Here is a 14,385-nt window from a genome sequence, read left to right as displayed (position 1 = left end):
AGCTGGACAGGGAATTCATTGGCAACAGTCTATCTGTATGCTTTTAATTGAACTTCTCTCCCAGCTGATTCATCTTATTAGATTGTAGTGGTAGTACAATTTGAACACACTCTGCTATGTAAACTGATGTGACCTCACCTATTTTACTCTGGCTTTATTGTCACTGGGGACTCTCTGTACTTCCCTTTTGTTCTTTGGGACCATTTTCACTTCACAGCGCAGGTTTGAGGTATTGATTTCTTGTGCTAGTGGCATGCAGAAAAACGTGGAGAAGCACAGGGCAGGATCCAGTCAGGGCCCTGGAGGAGGAAGACATGTAACTGTGAACCAGCAGGGTCTAATTCTGTCCTTAGGTTTGCAGGACAGGGCTCAGAAGAGACACAGGCAGTCAGATGTACGCACTGGATACAAGGACTAACAGCACCTGGTAAGGTCTCATGCGCCACGTGCTGCTCTGCTCTGCTCTGCCTGCATGGTACTACCTCTTCACCACTGCTCAGCACCTTTCTTTGGGCATTTCTGGTCTTTCTTCTTGCAATTAACTCTGTTTTTTTCCTGCTACATATGGATGCCAGCAACCATTCAAGGTGCTGCTGGGCTGGTGCTTCTATACAGATGTCCTAAATGTAACGGGAAGAATTTTCCAAGGACCTAGCAGCACCTTTATTGATTTTTTTATCTGCACTATTGAGTACCCATGAAAATGGGGCAAGGAGGGTATGTGGGGGAGGTAATCTAAAAGATGGAGCAGACCTGAAAGATACGTGATTCATATGTTTCACCAGCCCTGGCATTCAGTCCGTGGGCTTTCAGTGCTCACCATGTGGAAAATGTTTAGGGAGTGAGACCCCACTCTTGGTGGTAGTACACCGTTGTTGGTTGCTGCCTTAGTCCACTCGTTTTAGACATCCCTGATGATGTTTACTGGGACACAGATTTCTCACTGCCAATGCACTTTGCTGACGTATATTAACCTTTGTGGTCCTTTCCACCACCTTCTTTGTCCTGGGCTCAAAGCAGAAGAAGCAGTGTTTAACGTATATGAAGAACTTTTGTCCACCCTCTAGAAGTGCTGACTGTAAAAGGGCACAGGACTTTTATCTTCTCTCCCATCTGATTGCTACTTGTAGATACTGATGGAAAGCACATGAGAAAGGTGCTCACAGCTGCAAGGGAGTCTTGTCACCTAAGACCTTTCCCAGAGTTATTGCCACATTGCCTTAGAAAAAGCCTCCATCATGAGCATAGGAACAGTGGGGACCAAAAGTGGAGGAAATCTTGGTAAGTCTGTGAGTCCTGAGTGAAAACTACCAGGGATATAACACTGCATTGCCTCTCAGCAGCTGCCTTGGGTTCCCATGGCTCTGGTACCCTCCTGGTGATGGTAATAGAAGGGGCTGGAAGATGGTGACCACTGTTGGGAAGGAGAAGGCTCACAAATGCATCCGGCAGGCTGGTCTTGCTGGGAGCTGGAGGGTGCTGCTCAGTGTCTGTGGCCACCTCCACTACAGCAGGGTCGTGGCTCTGGGGGTCTCCATCTCTCTTTCTGTCTGTTTTAAGTGTTTGGAAGCTGCAGACTGCTGCCTGCCACTGCTGGAGCACGGGGCACAGTCAGGGTTATTGCTGGAAAGCACAAATATCCCTTCTTTCAATCCACCTCGTGAAAGCCTCACCCTCTGACAGCGCTGAAGGGCAGCACCCTGCATTCCCTCTGCTGGAAATGGCTGGTGAGCAAACTCACCGGCTGAGGGAGCAGGGCTGGGAAATAAATGACCAACACCCTGGAAAAGCTCTCGGCTGATGCATTACCTTTTGTGTAAGCACTTACCTCAGCGTGCGCTCCACCTTTGGAAACGGGATAAGGGAACCCAAACAAACAGTGGCGGTCGCCTCAAGAATATCCTGTTCTAGGGACTTCCTTAGTTTGGTTACAGGCTTTGTTATTTCCTTTTATGTGCTTTAAGCCTATTATTTGCAAATGTTTCCACATCCATGTGTTATTACGAAGGCAGAATCACCCAGCTGCCCATCCACCAAGCCGTTCAGTGTTGGAGGCATAGCCGTAAGCCCCGTTGGTGACTGCTCGTTCTGAAATGAAGGTCTGATCCTCTTCCCTTTCTCAGAGGCAGTTTGCACCCACAAATATTTCTGGGCAAGGGTGTTAGTTTCACCTCATCACTGCACATTCACCTTCTGGGAAGTTCAGGTGCTACCCTGGCACATAGCACATCAACACCAGGTCTAGCTGCTGCTTTCCTTGCTGTTCACTCTCCAGTGGTGAGTTAGCTGCTCAGGGTTTCCTACAGAGCTCAGCCAAGTAACACCTGTGAGGACAAAAGCGCCTGTTTGTCTCTATCTCACTTTCTTCTGAAGCCACAAAAGTCCATCTGAAGAACACTGACAGTGTCTCGCTTATGATATCTCCTTTATGACCTTTCCAACGCGCCAATCCAGTGGAGCAGATACGCCTTCCATTTCCGTGCCAGTAGGTGGCATTGCTTACTCTCTTAAACGCATAAAAGTTTAGCAAACTTTCGGCCTCCCCTTCGCAGGTACCTTGCTGGGAAGTCATACAGCCGTTCCCAACACTGCAACAGCATCGGAACCCTATGTCTGAAGTCAAGCTGGATGTCAGGTTGGTTTCTAGCCACCAGGAAAGAAGTCCCGTGAGCACCTTCCTGCTGGAATTACAGGGGCAGAAAAACTAGGTAGTTTTATGCCGTAGGTAAACTTATGAACTTGGGTGGCATGGTGTGGTTACTTGTGTTGTTAAAGAGCTGCAGTCCACGACCTTGTCACTTCTACGGTGGCTCACTAAGAATGAAGGCAGTCTGCTCAATGGAGCTGGGTGCCAGCAATTACAGCGCTGTCCTGTGCTGGGCTGCAATTGTGGTTGCAATCCTGTCCTGTGTTACTCCATGGCACAGACTGCCAAAGATGTGACTGTGCCATCTCTCTTCCCAATGGACAGCCATTTCCTGTCCTGGAAATAAAGTACATGGGACACCATTTCTCTATCATAAATAGACTAGGGGGAGGTTTCCAAGTGGATGTTGAAAGTTCCTGGTTTTGACACCGCGAACGCAACTTTGCTGAGAATCAGCACTCCAGGAAAGGGAACTTGGCAGGGCAGGGATGGCGATGGTGCCATCGCAGGAGACGAGTGTGTACAGGCTGTTGGGAGAGAAGGGGCATATGAGGAGAAAGGCAAGCAGCACAAAGGCAATTGGAAGTCGGAGTGGTGAAATTTCCAACTATTGTCCCACATCCAGGAATAAAACACTCAGACATATACATTATTCCAGGGAAAGCTTCAGGGTCTCCTGACTCTTTGCTGGCAGGGAGTATCCCGGAGGACTTTACTGGCAGCCAGCACCATTGGATTAGATTTATGAGTAGAAGATGTATCCTCAGCCTACCCATGAGGGGCCTACTGAAGTTGACTGAATACATTAAATGTAATGCCTGAGATTGCCCTGGACACCCATCTCTGAAACAAGGGGCTAACTGTTGTGTCTCTCATCCTGACGCAGAGAAGCGAAGGTCAAAGCACAACTTTTTAACCAACTGTGTCTGTATCATCACCCAGATGAACAGGATAAGGTGTCCCATTGCAACATCTGGTGTGTACCTTGAATGTGCTGATGAGAGATTGTGCAGTTCACTGGCTTGCTCTGAGGGGACTCTCTGGGCAGAGAACAGCCTGTAGCAGAAGGGGAACCAAGCTCATGTCAGCCCTGGAGAACAGCACAATCATGGGGCATGGGAAAAGTTTGACAAGCTGGTCAAAGCCCAACGTTTTGCTATCTGTTAATGCTCTCTGCTTCTTGCTGTCAGGATGATGTACTGCACGTACCATTGATCTGGCTCCAGTAACCAAGATGACTCTGCCTTTCTTTGCATGGCAGGCAGACCACTATTTTCTCAGCTATGCATGGCATCTGACACAAATATGGGATGCATTTGATGCCTCATACAAGCTAGCCATGGCAAAGCAAACAGGCTGCTCTTGGTTCTGTAGTGATCTCCCTCTCCCACCATGTGTTGTAGCCATCTTCTGATTAGAAGAGACTAGTTGGAGGGTCTACTGTTTCAGGAGTTGGAACAGACGTAATGGACCAAAGCCTGTATGGTCCCTCCTGTATAGGTGGAGCAAAGAGAGGCCACCCTAGGCCTTGATGGCATAGGAGTGGAGTTTGTCTGGTGCAGGAGGCTGAGCCACATGGAAAGCACCCCATCGCCAAAACCGTAGGCCACAGACAGTGACTCTAGGCCACTTCTTTCAATACCCACATCTGAAAGGTCTTCTGTTCTACCTCATCCCTCATGCTGCTGACTGGAGCTGGAGATGTTGGCCTCTGAACACCAGCTATGCAACAAGAGCAGGGCCTGGAGAATACATTTCCTGATCAGATGACCTCTGCTAAAATACCTTTCAGTTTGTATCATAATATCCCTTTGTCCCAGACAGAAGACTCCTGAATGAAGAATATAATTAGCATCAGACAATGCTCACTGTGAATTAAAAGACTTTCAATTCCATTGTATATTAATTCTATAGAGCCTACTTGGATTACTCTTTCATGATTTATTTTTAAATTGCTGCAAAGCCCTGGAACCTATTCTTCTTGGAAAGTGACGTATGACTAGATGTGAGATGTTCTCACAGAGGGCGTCAGGTTGTCTTCTCACGTAGCGGCTTTACCATTTTTGGTTGCAGTATCTTATGGAAAATTTGAGGATGATTCAGGTTCTTAAACACCATTTTAGATAGTCTGGGGTGTTCAAACCCTCTATCCAGAACAGGTAAGTCTAGTACGGCACCTGTAGGTCCACAGGGTTCATGAGTTATTGACTGCAAGGCATGGCTTTAGTAGCTGGCTCCTCTGCAATGCAATACAGATTATTTCTTGCATATTCATGTGTCAGGGTTGTTCTCTAATACTGGAAGAGCTTAGTGGAAATCAGTCCCTTGGGCTAATTGTCAGCTCATCACTTGCTTACTCAATGTCATGCCAACAGCATCTCAGCCAGGATGGACTTGCATAAGAAGAAGAACGGAGAACAAGAAAGGCTTGTATGGTAAAAAAAAAAAAAAAAAAAAAAAGGTTTAAATAAATCAATGAATGTACATGTTGCCTGCTTTGACAATAAGAAATAACATAAACCTCTGTTTCACTTGTGCAATCAAGGAGCTGACAGCCAAGTAAATGGCAGACCATGCTTCAGCAGAACTTTTTTTTTTTTTTTTCCAAAAGATACCTCTGCATTCTTCCCTCTCTCCTTTTCTGCCTCTCCTTTCTCCCCTCCATCCCTTCCTCCCCCCCTTCTCCCTCCCTCCCCTGCAATTAAGAAATTCCACTCCTCCACCTGTGGCCATGATGGCTTTGGCTGCAAATTTCACAGGTCAGACTGACCCTGGCTGGCCAGTTCCTCTGACTGAGAGCATCCTCCAGGGAGCACAGACCAGCTGTGGAGGCACAAAACACATGGCGCCTCCTTCTTGGACATGTCTAGGGCCCTGCTCTGCTGTTGGCAGCCCTTTCTCAACTCAGCTTTTAGTCTTGCAGGGTATGTCTTTGCTGGTGTGATGTACACTTGCTGGGACAATATTAGCCCTGAAGTAGTGAGGAGCTGAGAAGAGTTCAGGTGCCGTAGTGCTGAGCTGCTGCTGCATGCGGAGAACCCAGTCCTGGTTTGTACCATGCAGCCCCAGTTGTACAACTTCTAGTAGTGGTAAGCCTCTGCTAACAGAAGCCACATTTGTGTTAACTGTGGTATAGGGAGGAGATAACAACAAAGGAAGAAAAGAGGGCTCTTTACTTTCTCATACCGTGCAAGCCTGTGTTTTGTGAATTCAGGGAATGATTCTTCCTGAATAAATTAAAAATAACTTTTTGAAAGAAAAATACACTCTGCAGTCTTTCCTCCTGTTCAAGACAAACTAAGCCTAGGTTTTAGGGTCAAACTGATCACCTGTCCACAAGCTTTGGGAGATTTTGGATTGTGTCTCAGATGTGGTTGTAGCGTGTTACTTTCATGAAAAAGAAGGCCACAGAGAAAGAACTGGCAATGCAAAGCCTCTGAAGGATGGCAGTGCTGGAGAGGCTTGTTGGTGCTTTGCTGTGGCTTGAGCATCTTTCCTGCCATGAGGAGAGAGAAGGCGTGTAAGCAAGTTTCAGGCTCTTTATTTGTTTCCAACTGTCTGTGCTGCCTGCAAAGCACCACCAGGAGCAGGAGGAAGAACTGAGGATATACAGGACCTTAGGACTGTGCTTGGTACCTGACAGTGAAAAAAAAAAAAAATCAACCCAGGAGCACAAGAGGGCATAAAATGACAAATTGTTCTGAGATGTTCTGCACACATCCCTGAAACGCTGCGCGACAATTGGATTAGCAGCCAGCGGATATCTCTTCATTAACGAGGAGACAGAGTAATAAGCTGGTCGGAACACGCCACAGAGAGAGTGGCCGTGTGTTTCCTTGCAGGTCTAGTCAATGAATCCCAGAGCTCTTCTATTTATATCTTGTGAGCGAGCACTGGCGTCAGCCTGAGGTGTGCCGGATGCTGCTCGCTGTGTGGGGCTGGAACCTGGAGGCGCCGTCTGAGGCTGGGGTCCTGCTTTCTAGGTACGTTCCCAGCACGTAGTGAAGGGCTTCTGCAGCCTGCACGAAGCCCAGTGTTCCCTGGGCACAAAACCAGCCACCCAGCTTCCTATCAAACCATTCCTTGAATGAGTTTAAATTGGGCTTCAGGGCTTTCTCCTTCAATTCAGGAGCGAGTCTTTCCAAGACCATGTTAGTTACTGGTTAGGGGTAGCCATCACTCTTTTTCAAGGAGCTGAGTGCTTTCAGGGGTGTGTGAGAGTGCACATATTATATCCCTGAGATAGCTCTCCTAGAAAAAACAATTGGCCAAGAGCCTCAGCTGTGCAGTGCTGCAGACCAAAATGTGTCTTCTACAGTGTTTGGCAGATGAAAGACCCAAGGGGTGAAACTGAAGCATAGCAAACTGTTTAGGCTTTTAAAAGGGTGTTTAGAGTACCAGAACAGGAGAAACTCTTACACGATATTTTGTCCATAACAAATACTAGCTGACCTCAGTGCACCAGAGTTTTGAGTGACTGACGTCTTCTGGATGAAGTTTGAAATTGGGGTCTGTCCCCTGCTTTCCTTTCTTCTTCCAGGGGTCACATCGTATAACCCTTATAGCACCGATTTAGGACTGCATAATTGTATTTCAGATTTGGGGGTGACCATTTCTTTAACAGCTCACCACAAATAGCTATTAACTCACAGACCTGCAGACCTGATGTGCCCATTCCTCAGGCCTGCATGGCAAGTGTCCGAGAAAAGAAATAAAACAAAGTTATTCCAGATAGGTTTGCAATCTCAATATTGAATGTGGTGTCTGAGCTAAAGGTAGGAATGGGGGTTACTCGTTTTAAGACAGGGATTTCTTTCTTCAGGTATTTTTAAGACTTAAGCTGTGTTTTGTCTCCAGTGTAATAAGCTGTCTGTAGTTAGTTTGCTGATGATGAGATCTTGGTGGCTGAGGGAGAGGTACAGGTTAAAAGTATTGATTGTCCCCATTGGAATAAACTCTCCTGCAGCAAGTGACCTTTTCTGAGGCAAAAGCATATTAAGAAATATTTCAGAACTTCTTAGCTTGCATTAATTTCAGCAAATAATGAAGAAAATTTAAAATAGCTCAGGAATAGCAATATGTTTCATAATTTGCGTAATATTGTCTTTTTCCTAACTGTACACTAGGGATGAATGGTAGAAATTTATGTTCTATTGCATAATTAACCAATTCATGCTGTTCTTTCCTGATTTTTCATGAGTTTGGAGACTTCTGCAGAACAATGATGGTCTTCTGCTTGGAGATTTTTCTTCCTTTTTTGCACATCACTGCTTGCGATAGGGACTTACAGGAATAACACCAGTTCCTTAATTTTGACTTTCTCTTTCCTGTCAGTAGCAACCAAGAGGCTTGCTCCTTTATCTTTCATATCAAATGTTATGTGTGTTGGAGCTGCAGATTCTTTTTCCTTTTTAAGCATTTCCCCCAACTTCACCTGATGTACCAGAAATATCCTTGGGCTCTTTGTTGAGGGCGTGGAAAATCAGTAATAGATCCCCCAGAGCTGTGTGTATTTTTAACTCATATGTCTTTAGACCCAACCTGAAACGTGAAGGGACTCGAATACTTTTTCTGCTGACAGTTCCCTTCTTTAATGAGTAGTTGCCTGCTTCTGATATTGTCTACTAACGCTGAGTTCTTCCAGAATGGTTACCATATTTAGGTGGACAGTTTTGCAATAAATGGATGTTAAGTGTTCAGACTCTCTAAGAAAAATTGAAATCTCTTGGCCATGGCATGAGATCTGTGTCTTGACACCCTTGTTCATGCAGCAGGAGCACTCTCTGAGTTGGATTGGGCCCTGAAATTGCTTTGTTTTCTTGTTCATTGAATGTCATGTGTCATCCAAGAGAAATAACTGGAACTTTCCTCTGACAGAATTAACTGAACAGTTCTTAGAGCCTGTGTTTGTCTTTCTGGAGGCTGAATTGTATTCTCAAGGGATAAGGAGCAAGGGAAATGTAATAAGTGATGGCCACAAGTTCGTGGTATGGACTTGAGTGGGTGGAGGAATAGCAACAGTATCATCTTTGTCCCAGAGAGTTGTTCCATTTGACTCCCTTGGGGTTTACAGTGCTAAACATGTGAGTGGGAAGGGCTGGAAAGCTGGCTGTCTGCCATGGCACTCTCTGGGGCCTGAGGGGAATTAAAGTGGTGAGTACTGCTCCTTTACCAGGGGGACAATGAACCATGCAACCACACAAGATGCGATCCTCAGACTCTCTTTTCCTTCTTGTTTCTCTCAGACCTCACTATGTGCTGGGTTTTTAGTCAACTGAAGTCTTACTTACAAGTGTGACGAGTTTGCAGTTGGCATCCAGCTAAATGCTTCACTGTGAGAACTGTATGCTGCATCAGGGCATTTCCATGTAAGAGCTTAATGCACCTTGGAGGCCCTGCTTGAAATCCATGATAAGGTTTCACAGTGAAGGTATCAGATAACCATGGAATCATAGAATCATAGAATATTCCGAGTTGGAAGGGACCCATAAGGATCATCAAGTCCAACCCCTGGCACCACACAGGTCTACCCAAAAGTTTAGACCATGTGACTAAGTGCACAGTCCAATCGCTTCTTAAATTCAGACAGGCTTGGTGCAGTGACTACTTCCCTGGGGAGCCCGTTCCAGTGTGTTACCACCCTCTCAGTGAAGAACCTCTTCCTGATGTCCAGCCTAAACCTCCCCTGCCTCAGCTTGACACCATTCCCATGGGTCCTATCACTGGTGATTACGGAGAATAGGTCACCTGCCTTTCCACTACCCCTCGTGAGGAAGTTGTAGACTGTGATGAGGTCCCCCCTCAGCCTCCTCTTTTCCAGGCCGAACAGGCCCAGTGACCTCAGCCGCTCCTCATACGTCTTCCCCTCTAGGCCCTTCACCATCTTCATCGCCCTCAATCAAATTAGTTTTCACCATAACACCCTCTTTCATTTATATTTTCATATGGGTAGCGAGATATGTGGACCTGATGCAAACCAAAACGCACAAACCCAAGTAATGAATGTGAAGTCTAGAAGGTGAAGACACCACACATTTGGCATTCAAGGAGGGTTTCCAGTTCTCAGTGCACAGCAGCCTTGCATCAAGCACTATCCCTAAAGCTGCACGAACCCCTAGATTCACTGCAAAGAGATGGTGTTTGCAGGTTGTAGATAGCCATCAGCCGTGGATGTTGAGTTGCATTTAGCAATCACTTGGCTAGGGCAGTTTGAAAGCAAGCTCAGTTCATGCAATTTCAGCTGTGTACTCCCTCCAGGGGATTGTGTCAGACAGGAAGGGCCTCTAAGTTTTAAAAAGGTCATGGCTGGACTCTCATGGGACTTAGATTGCCCTTCTCTATCCTTGGGGAAGAGGTTAATTTTCCAATGGGTTCATGTGGGTGTAGAGAGAGAAAGGATGGTGTAAGGTCTTGGAACAAAACATCAGGCTGGGGTTTAAGCAAGTTTGAGGCTAGAGGGGAATAGGCCTGGTTCTCCTCTTGGGTTGTTAGGCATTGATTTATTGAGATGGTTTACCCAAGTGCAAGAAGGACCCTTGGGCTCAGGTTCGATTTTGGTGCAGTGAAAGAGAAAGCTACGTCCTCAAGTGAGAACAAGACAGACAACTGATCAACACAGGAAAAATATTTAGAAAAAGGGTGTATTCATGCAATGCAGAGCTGTATGAGGGGAGCTGAAAGAAGGGAATTGTCACATGAAACCTTACCAGTAGAAAAGCACTAGCTGAATCTACTTCAGCTCTACAGTTTGCCAATGTGTTTGGTAGGTGGGTAGTGGTGCGAGAACAAAGAGCAGGAATAAAAATAAGAACTGGTCAGAAAAAGAAATTAATAGTTGAAAATTGCATTTTACAGGCTTTTATTCTCAGCAGGATTTTGGATTTCAGTAAGAAAGAGTTTATTTTCATGAAAACACTCCATCTTGTTGCTTTACCATGGATCTTAAATGTTTTGAAAGACCAGAAGCAGTCACACAAGAAGCTAGTCGACTGATTTTGCTTGAATTAACATCAGGTAAATGGGAGGCCTCCTTCATGCTATCCAGAAGCTGCAAGTATTACCTGACATGGAAAATAGCAAACTTGTGTATGAACCTGGAGCATTTTTGCTGAGTTGCTGGGGCTCTAGAGTTACTGGAACTTCAGAGTCTCTTTTCAGAGCTCTTTTCATAAGGGCTTTCATCCTTTAGATGAAATTTTTGTTGGATCTTACAGCCGTGCTACAAGCATTGTGCACCAGTGGCTGCACCAGGCCAGACCACTGTCCTTCTGGCTCCAGATTTTGCCTCAGCAATAGGTGCTTAAGGGAAGGCTGACAGATACACCAGTCCATATGACTAAAGCCAGTTAGCCAGCTGACACTGAGAAATACCTGCATCCAGCCATTGCCTACTGCACTCATCAGCTGCTAGGCACTGCACACTGTTCCCTGATGCTTTGGCTTCCTCAAGGTCTGTCCATGCAAACTTCGTATGCAGTTTTGGGTTACAAGACTCCTCTTCCTCCAACCTACTAACTTGTTCCCTTGCCCCCCTGCCTGGGGTGAGCCAGCCTGCAGAGGGTTTGGAAACTCTTTTGCAATGCACACCGCAATCATCAGATGACAGGTGGCAAGGTAATATATATTCGCTGTAAAGCTCTCTCTCCATGCTGGCGTCCAACTATGGCAAAAAGCTTGGGAAAGGGGATTTCTCACCGAGCGACAGGGAGCGCAGCAGCAGGAGTAACTAAGCACAGATACACACGCCGACATACTTCAGCTGCTCCCTGGAAGGAAAATAATACTGTCCCCTGCTCAAGTCAATCAGTGCTCCCAGCCCTGTGCCTCAATGGGACCGAGATCTGCCAGCAGGGTTGTGCTGGCAAGAAAGAGCCAGTTCCTTCCCAAACCCCGTTGGGATACACAGTGGCTCTGCTCCTTGAAGAGGTACCAGGTTTTGTTCCCACATACATAAACCCTGCATCACAGGAGGGTCATCTGGCCATCTAATAGGTCTTGTTTCACTATAAGGAAACCTTACACTTGACAGCCAGCTATTGCAAAGTTTCTAGTAGCTGCTTTGAGATTATTTACAGCATCTAGTCTGCTATTCCAGAAGAAAATACCTTTCCAGCCAGAGCAAATCCAACAATTATACAGATGTCAAATTACAAAAAAGTCATCTGTATTTTTCATATGTTTTCAGATTCGGTTTCCAGATTTTTAGATTTATGCTGTAATTACAAAGCTTTGAAAATTACTTTTTTTGGGGGGGTGGAATTGTTTCATTTAGAACAAAAAATATCATTTTAAAATGTTAAGTCTTTTTCCTCCAGAAAAAAAATTGAAATTGGAAATGGAAAGGAAATTGTAAGCTCAGAAGCAGATATTTAATATGTCTGGGTAAATTTAAGACTAAATATATCATATTCTTACAGATCCATTCTAGCCTCACTTGATAGGAAAGTGGACAACTGACTACTTTTTGTTCTAGTGTATTGCAAGGCAAATCAGGAGGGTTGGTCCTGCGTTTGTTCAGAGTACGAATCACACACCTACACGCACAGATCTGTACCCAGACCTGCCAGTGGGGGCAAGTCCAACAGCAGCAGCTCTGCCATGTCCTGCCTGCAGCAGGTCCCAAGTATCATGTCTGATTTATGATGGTTGTGATTCTGAGCTTCCCTGCACAAGCACAACTGAGCTTTTGCAGAGATCCCCAAAACACAGACCAAGAAATATGGAAGTGGGTTGTCACTGAGTTATACTTTTCTGCCAGGGTCAGTCGAGCTGGCATATGTGTAGTGTACTCCTCTGGCTAGTGTAGTTCCAGCAGAAGCAAAAGAGATGTTATATTTCTGGCCCTGCCAGCTGGACAGTTTATAGCTGCTTAGCACCTCTGAAACTGGCACTCAAGTGGGTACAAAACAGCTGAGTCTGTCCTTGCGGATTTACATGGGATATTTGGAAGGAAAGTAGCGGCATGCAGGAGGAGACAGAGAAACCAAAAAACTTGCAGATGAAATACCTGTCCGAGGCAAACACAACTGCTCACTGAAACCAGGATCAATATTCAAATTTGTTTTCAAGAGATGGGTGGTTGTTTTCCTTTTTTAATTTTTAAAACAAATTTGAAAGGTGTCAACCCCAAAAGTTTTAAAAGGCAGTGTTTTGCTTTAAAAATGTCAAAACAGAAAGTTTGGGTGACATTATTTTTTAATCTTCAGCAATTTGTTTAATTCAGCACAAAGCTGCAAAATATTGTGACTGAGTCATAACATAAGTTTTCAAAGCCAAGAATTACTTAGGTTGGAAATACTTTGCTGAGCTCTACTTCTGCCTCGAAAGAGAAGCCTGCAGCTGTTTCCTAGTGAATTATCCATGGAGCACTGACTCCTTCCTTTAGCATGCCTAATCAGCCCCAAATTTGCCTTATCCCATTAGCTTTGTTTGCTCTGTTGTCTGTCTCTGCTTTATCTTGGGAGAGAGTAAAGGTGACAGCCTAGCACCAAACAGGGCAGAGACTGTCCTCTTCGATTGCCTGCAAAGCAGCTCACAGGGTGGTTCTCCCCTCTGATCAGAGTCCTGAAAACACAAGGGAAAAATCTGTTTAGCTCTCCCCTCTGTGAGGGAAATTTTTAAGTAGGAGCTGTTTTTTCCATGTCCACAGGTGGAACTTCCTTTGAGCCTGATTCTCTCCTTTACAAAGTTTTCTTCTCTTCAGGATATTAAGGAAAAGAAATACACAGGCCAAAAAACAACAACAAAACCCTTGCTTGGCTGAGATGACAAACCTCAACATTCAGATATGAGCTGTTGAAGGAGATGGGAGAGTGCCTTTTCATCAGTTTGTTGACAAAGATAAATAAATAATGATAAAAGAATTATTCAGTAAATCTGATTATAGATTAACAAGCAAGAGAAAACCAGGGACAGTTTGTTAACTAATCCCAAAAGGGTTGGAAGCTCTCAGGAGTGATGGCAAGCCTTGTGGAAGCAGGTAGTTTATGTAAGATCCCCCTCCAGTCCTGCAATTGCCTAGGACTCACAGCTTGCATTACAGAAGAGTAAATGTTTAGCCTTCATGGCCACGGAGAAGAGTTTGAGGACGAGAATGTTAAACCTCAAAAACCAGAAGGCAAATAAAAAATACCTCACCATTTGTCTTTTGAAACAAAACAAAGAAAGCCGAGCATTTTTTTAAGCTAGGCTGAGCAGCGTTCATTTTTCTGCTGCATGTACTTTCTCAGCTTCTGCTGTCTCCTCAGCCCTGTACCTCAACCACATCGTTTGTAGAAAACCACAAGGTTAAAAAATATCTATGCAATTGGATGACCGGGCTCTGCAGCAACAGCATCTCCTCATACTTTCTACAGTGGCACTTACAACAGGTTTAGGTGCCTTTTCTAAGATCTAAATCCAAGATCACACCAAGCTCAAGGCTGCTGCCACAGACAGTCCTGCATTTTGTCCTCCAGAGTGCCTAAGCACCATGCAGCCAAGCATGTCCAGAAGCAGCCCATGACTGGTAAATGCAGATGTCCTTGGGAAAAGGCATCTCTGCCAGTAGTCTGAGCATGCAGAAGAGATGGAAACTGCCTTTTGCATGCCTGTGCTACAGCTGCTTGGTGGAAAAGTGCTGTTTGGTCCTGAGCTGGAGGCAGGCAGTGCAGCCAGGAGGAGCTGGGTGGCAAGGCTGAGCTCTCACAAGACTGAGGCCCTTCCGTGCTGCGTGGGAAAAAACAGCTGTCCAAAACAGC

The sequence above is a fragment of the Anser anser genome (assembly GCF_964211835.1).
Source record: "Anser anser genome assembly, chromosome: Z".
NCBI lineage: Eukaryota > Metazoa > Chordata > Aves > Anseriformes > Anatidae > Anser > Anser anser.
The sequence above is the reverse complement of the archived record's forward strand: the minus strand, read 5'-3'. Positions refer to the sequence as shown.